Source organism: Canis lupus, chromosome 21 (assembly GCF_011100685.1).
Source record: "Canis lupus familiaris isolate Mischka breed German Shepherd chromosome 21, alternate assembly UU_Cfam_GSD_1.0, whole genome shotgun sequence".
Lineage (NCBI taxonomy): Eukaryota > Metazoa > Chordata > Mammalia > Carnivora > Canidae > Canis > Canis lupus.
Window position 1 is genome coordinate 51,712,137 of NC_049242.1, and position 6,135 is coordinate 51,718,271.

Genomic DNA, 6,135 nt, shown 5'->3' on the forward strand with positions numbered 1-6,135 from the left:
CAAAGCGGGTGCGTGTGTCAGAACCTGAGCTGTTGGTTCACGCCTCTGAGCAACTCCTTTGACTTTTTCCCTAGATGTTTAGCGATTAAGGAGTTTTTTTCGAAGCCCAAGTACAACCACATTTTGAAGCCAGAAGACTGTCTGAACCGTGCACCATCCTGCAGCTGGACACGAGAACCGTGCAGATCACTGACCTGGAGGTGAGAGCCCCGGAGGCTAAGTGGGCGGCGCACGTACCAGACTCTGTGCGAATAAACAGATTGAGGAACCTTGCCTTTGATTTTCCCTGAGTATTGTCTTTTTTATGCTCTGATTCTGTATTTTTACATTATTTTTTCACGGACCTCTTTAATATCATCAGTCATTTTTATATTTATGTTTAATATTTTCAGCATCTTGAGATTCTAATACATTATATCTAGTTTCTTCAAGGATTTCAAGTTAAAAATTTTTTTTCTAAGTTGTGCTACCGTGGATGACAAAATTCTTAATTCTCACTCTTACATTCCCCCTGTTGCCACGAGGTGGCGCGTGTGCATTCAGGAGGGTCTCATTTTAAGGGTGTGCTCGGAGGTGCAGAGCTTGGGAGCGGGTCCCTGGAACCCCCTGGAGCTCAGCCGGGAGCTAAGCTGTTGGCTCTGCACTTAGTTTCGCAGTATAGAGAGGCCCGGTTCTTTATGCCCAGAATCGAGAAGAAATAGGATTCCACTTAAATATGGGGCCAGAAAATGAGGCAAATGAGGCCCACGTTGCTTGAAACCTTTTCTGATTATCTGCAGCATGTGAATTTGTGCTGCCAGCTTTAGTAGTTCTTTCCCGAGGAGCAGGTTTGCTGTGTTTGGCGACACTAGCAAGTTGCATCCACAGTTACTGGACTAGACGTGGGGCCGGGCAGTGCAGCGGCATCTGAGCGGGGCTGGCGGGGACAGCTGCTAGTTCCTGCCCCGGAGCCCTCGCCGCCTGCTGTCACGCGCTCACGGGAGCCACGTCCCTTCCTTATCGTTTGCCTGAATAGACCGTGGAAGGCGAGCTGCACTTTGAGATCAGGAAGGCCGGCACGCTGCATGGATTCACAGCCTGGTTCAGTGTCCGGTTCCAGAGCCTGGAGGAGGAGGAGCCGCAGCTGGTGCCAAGCACAGGCCCGTTTCACCCGTGAGTGTGCAGCACCCGCAGGGGCTCCGCTGCCCCGGGAGGAGCAGGTGCAGGTCCCCTGCCGCATTGCCGTCGGGGAGGCAGCAGCGTGTGCGGGCGGTGGGCGGGGGACCGGGACCGTGCCCCACCCGCCCCTGCCCTGGGCTGCCCTGCTTGCCCTCTGACCCCTGCATGAACGGGCGGAGCGCACTTTGCCTGCCTCAGTTGCCCTGGACGCTGCTTCAGCTTCCCATGGTCTAATACAAGCACAACCCATGGAATTGTAGGGGCTTTTAACTCCCCAAGACTTTCTTGAGGAAGGTCAGTGTTTCTTGAGACAATTTTTTTTTTAAAGATTTTATTTGAGGGAGAGAGTGGGCAAGAGAGCACATGAGCAGAGGGCGGGGGCAAGGGAGGGAGAGGCAGATGCCCCGCTGAGCAGGGAGCCCGATGCGGGACTCGATCCCAGGCCCTGGGGTCATCCGTGAGCCGAAGGCAGACGCTCCCCGGACTGAGCCCCCAGCCGCCCCTGGGACACTTCTGTGCAGTAACATCTTGACGCTGCTCGCTGCTCGGGCGTGCCGGGCGCTGCGGTCTGCCTCGGAGCTGGACCCAGCAGCCCGGTGCAGCGCTGCCTTCATGGGGCCTCCGTGGGCCTGCGCGGTAGTGCCCGGGCCGGGGCGGGCAGCCGCGCTGCTCGGGTCAACACTGGCTGCAGCAGGGGTCCTCGGGGCCTCGTGTCCGTCCGCACCACAGGAGCCAGGCTGTTGGCCGGAGCGTCCGTGGAGGTGGCGGGGCCAGGCCTTCGGCCACCCTTCCCGGTCCCGGCACACAGATGCCAGCTGTCGCCAGTCGAGGGCAGGAACTCAGGCCCCGGGGTCGTGCGCCCACACACGGTGGGGTGGGGCAGGCAGGTGCCGAGCCCGGGCAGCGCTCTGGGACTGGGGACAGGGGCCCTCACAGTGCCTGGGGCTGGAGGGACGTGAGGGCTGAGCGTGACCCCGAGGTCATGGAGCCGTGTCCTCAGAGCCTGCAGAACCCGGAGAGCGCGGAGCATGACCGTTGGTCCCAGATGTCGCACTTGCCACACCCCTTCCAGCCCGACTCCCAGGGGCAGTGGCCTTCCTGCGCTGCGGAAACTAGAACTCGGCGTTGGCAGCCTAGGGACTGGGCAGGGACGCCCATGCTAGAGCCACGTGGTCGCTGGGCTGCGGCCCAGTCCCTGGCGCCCACAGAGGCCTCGTGTGGGCCTGGTGCGTCTGCCCCGCGGGGGAGCCTGGGGGTCCGCCCCACAGAGGTGACGCGTGCCTCGTGTCTTGCAGAACCACCCACTGGAAGCAGGTGCTGTTTATGATGGACGAGCCCGTGTCCGTGCTCTCGGGAGATGTGATCACAGGCTCGGTTGTGCTGCAGAGAAACCCCGTGTGGAGGAGGCACATGTCCGTGGCGCTCAGCTGGTCCGTCACTTCCACACAAGACCCCACATCGCAGAAAGTATGGCTCGTGCTGCAGGGCAGGTGCTGGGCGCTGGTGCTGGGAGACGGGTGTGGCAGTCGCGGTGCCACGGCCTCGGCCTCGCGCGCCTGCGCTGCTTTCTCACCCTCCTCACGGGAAGTGGGTGCTGTTATTGGTAGAACAGGAAACGGGGGCAGGAAGGTGAGTCTGAGGGCAGGGGCCCAGCCCAGGGCCACCCTTCCCGTGTCCAGGAGGCCCCGGTGGAGAGCGGGCCGGGCCGCCGTTCCCACACCTGGTGCAGGACGGCAGAGGGGACGCGACGGTTCTCCTCTGGTCTCCTACCTGTTTTGTGCCAATTTTATGTCAAAGTCTTAATGTTGGTCATTAAGAAAACTTCTCCTCCTGGAAGTCGCTCTTGGGTGTGATCCTGAGTCGTCATCAGGAGGTGCTGCGTGTGAGTCCCACTCAAGTGGTTTATTATGACTGATTTGCTTTGTCTGTTTTCAGGTTGGAGAGAAGGTCTTTCCCATCTGGAGATGATGGTGAAGTTGTGGGAGGCAGGTGCTGCAGGAACGAGCCCGGGCGGAGATGCGCTTGGATGTGAGCCCCCGTTCCTGTGGCCCGTGAGCTCCCCTGCCCGGCGGCGGGACACCCGTGTGCGTGTGCGCTCCCTTCCTCGGGGCCTCCACAGGCGCCGCGTGGGGCTCGGCTGGGACCCCTCACCCCTGTCACTGCCCGTGTCTGTGCTCTAGAAGTAGGCTATGTCCCCAGGTGTCCACAGTCTGGCTCGTGGCCGAGTCGGTGGCACCGTGTCCCTAAGCTAGGTCTAGACCTCAACTCGTAGGGCACACGCGCATCAACCTCGTACTCCTGTGAAAGTGGCTGTTCACGCATCATGTGTCATGGTGTCCTTGCTGCCTGGGTCCCTCCCTGTCGTGCGAAGGTGGGTGCCCCAAAGCCGTGCAGGGCCTGGAGGCGGCGATGCATGTGACGGGACTCTGCATGGATAGTACAGTCGTAGAGATGTCTTCCACGTAAATTATGTGTTGGCGCATAGCACATACTCAATAAATGTTTTTAAAGAAATGAGTGTTGGCGTGTATCCCGTTTCCGTGCGCGTGTGCTGTGTCGGCAAGCGTGGGATCGTACCGCGTGTGCTGCTTTGTAGCCTTTCTCACCTGGTGTGAAGGAACGTCCCTGCCTGTAGGTCCAGGTCTACGTCTTTTGGTGTGTATTGTTTTGATTTTTAGTTGACTTTACATTGCAATATGAATGGTATATCCCAACCGCGTGAGTGACGGGTGTGCAGGTGTGCATCTCCTGTAACAAGCACTCGAGCGAGACCTCGGACGCAGTGACTCCGAGGGTGGTGCCCCCGGTGACGCGCAGCTTCCTGGGGCCGGTGGGCCACACAGGCCGCTTCTGGAGCCCGAAGCTTGTGCCGCCCACACTCCTGGGCTGAGGCTCCCGGTGGGGGGCCGTTAGGAGCAGGTGTTTGGGAGGTGCTTAGGCCTCGAGGGGGGCCCCCAGGACGGACTCGCGCCCTTCCGGGGGAGAGCCCCGCAGAAGGCAGCTGCCCGGGGACCGGGCCGGGTCTCCAGGTCCCAGGGGGGAGGCTGCCGGGCTGGGGGACGTCCAGCCCCCGGGCCATTGAAGCCGCCGGGCTCGTGCCATCTGGGCCATGTCCCTCGCTGTGGGTGTCGCTCAGCTCACGGGCACCTGTGAGCCCCGACCCCGTGTTGCCGCGAGTTCCTGCCATGTCCTGCCCCGCCGGTGGTCAGCGGGTGGCCAGCAGGTGGCCTCCCGGGCCCTGCCCCGGCAGGTGCGGCGGGTGGTGCATGTGGGCCTGCGCGTTCCCCTTGGGTACACAGCCGCCAGGGTCCTCAGCTCGACGTCCTTCGCGGGCCCGGCTGGAAGCCTTTCATAGGCTTGTTCTGCGAACACCTGCTCCGTGGCTTAGTCTTCTCTCTATTTTGATAAACAGAAGTTCTTAAGTTTTATTTTGTCCGATTCGACATTATTTTCCTTAAGGATACACTTGCTGCGTCCGGTGGAAGGAATCTGCTCTCCGTTTACGGCTCCGTCGGTCGCCCTCACGCACAGCTCAGCGCCCCGGGGCCTCGGTTTCTCTCGGGCCGTCAGGGCGGGCTCGGGATTCGCGTCCCCGGGGGTGGCTGCTCTGGCGGTGGAGTTGCAGCTTCTTTCCTCTCCTGCTGCGCGCACCCTTGCTTTCTCCTCTAGAGCTGCTGCGGCGGCAACAGCATGTTTTGATTTATTTTCAGTATCTCCAGGTTCCAAGTATTTTCTAATTCCCATTATGAGTTCTTCTGCTGTCCCAGGGCTATTTAGAAATTGTGGCTTAATTTCCAAAGGTGGAATTTTCTAGGTATTTTTTCTTATTAATCTCTAGCTGAATGTCACTGTGCTCAGAGTTTGACCTGAGTCATCTCACTCCCCTGAGGTCACAAGGACTTGAATGTGCGTCATGCTGTCGGACGCGGAGGCCACCACGTCCTTAAGGCCCCGATCTGCAGTGCAGTCACACTGTGGGGCCCTGCTGTGACCCCGACATCCCCGCGCTGGGATTGAACCTCTGCTGTTGAGCGGGCCTCTGGGGATGTCGGGGGCGCCTGAGTGATGGGGGGGCCGCAGGGGCGTTGGGGGTGCCTGTGGGGGGCGCCTGTGGAGGCATCTGCGGGGGCACCGTCCCGGAGCCTCCAGCAGCATAGCCCTGTCCCGCGCTGCTCCCAGGGCCACGAGCTGGCCAGCTTCCCTCCCCCTCGGAGGCCTGGCGGCTGGCCTGTGCTCAGGGTGGGGTGGCTTTAGGGGTGTCTGCCCCCGGGCCTGCCCCCGCTGTGGGGGGATGGGGAGAGCAGCCCCCGGCCGACCCCCTGGCCCAACCCCGCACCCTCTGCGCCCCGGAGCTGACCGCGGCGGACCCAGAGGCTCAGGCAAGGTCATCGTCGCGACAGGAAGACCTCGACTGACCTGCATCTGCCTGGTTTTCTACAAAACGTGTTGTGCCCACGTGCGGCGGCGCCCAGGGCCCAGACTGGGTGGGGGCGACTCGTGGGCATGCAGCCCGGCCTGCTGCCCCTGCTGTGGCGTTGGGGCCCTCGAGGGTGGGCTCCAACCTCCAGCCTCAGGCCAACGCAGCCTGGCCAGCCAGGTTCTGGGTGGTTCCCAGCCTTCCCCCTTGAGGCCGGCACGGGGCCCGGCATGTGGCAGGCGCTGCGGAAGAGGGGGACTGAGGGGGGACAAGGCCAGTGAGTCCTGGGTAGCCTGCAGGGGGGCGGGGGGGGGGGCGCCTGGGCCAGGCCCGCTGCCCCGCAGCCTCCCAGCCCTGTCCCCGCTGCTGCGCCCCGAGAGGCCTGCAGGCGCCCCTGCCCCAGGCACGCACCGGGCTGCCGTCCCAGCAGCAGGGAGGGCGGCGAGCAGACAGCGGGAGGGAGCCAAGGCTCGGCCCGGATGCGCCGGGCGCCTGGGTGCTGGGCTGCCCCGGTCCATCTGCTCGCCGCCCCTGGGGAGCCGAAGCTCAGCACCTCGGCC

The 6,135-nt window shown here is 62.2% G+C and overlaps 1 long non-coding RNA gene across 1 annotated transcript; it reads left to right on the forward strand.

Moving 5' to 3' along the window:
* Window positions 1-3,672, forward strand: LOC119864908. Its single transcript, XR_005375400.1, has 4 exons — window positions 1-200; window positions 1,016-1,152; window positions 2,454-2,625; window positions 3,094-3,672. It is a non-coding gene; the product is annotated as an uncharacterized LOC119864908 (long non-coding RNA).
* The last annotated feature ends 2,463 nt before the right edge of the window (window positions 3,673-6,135 follow it).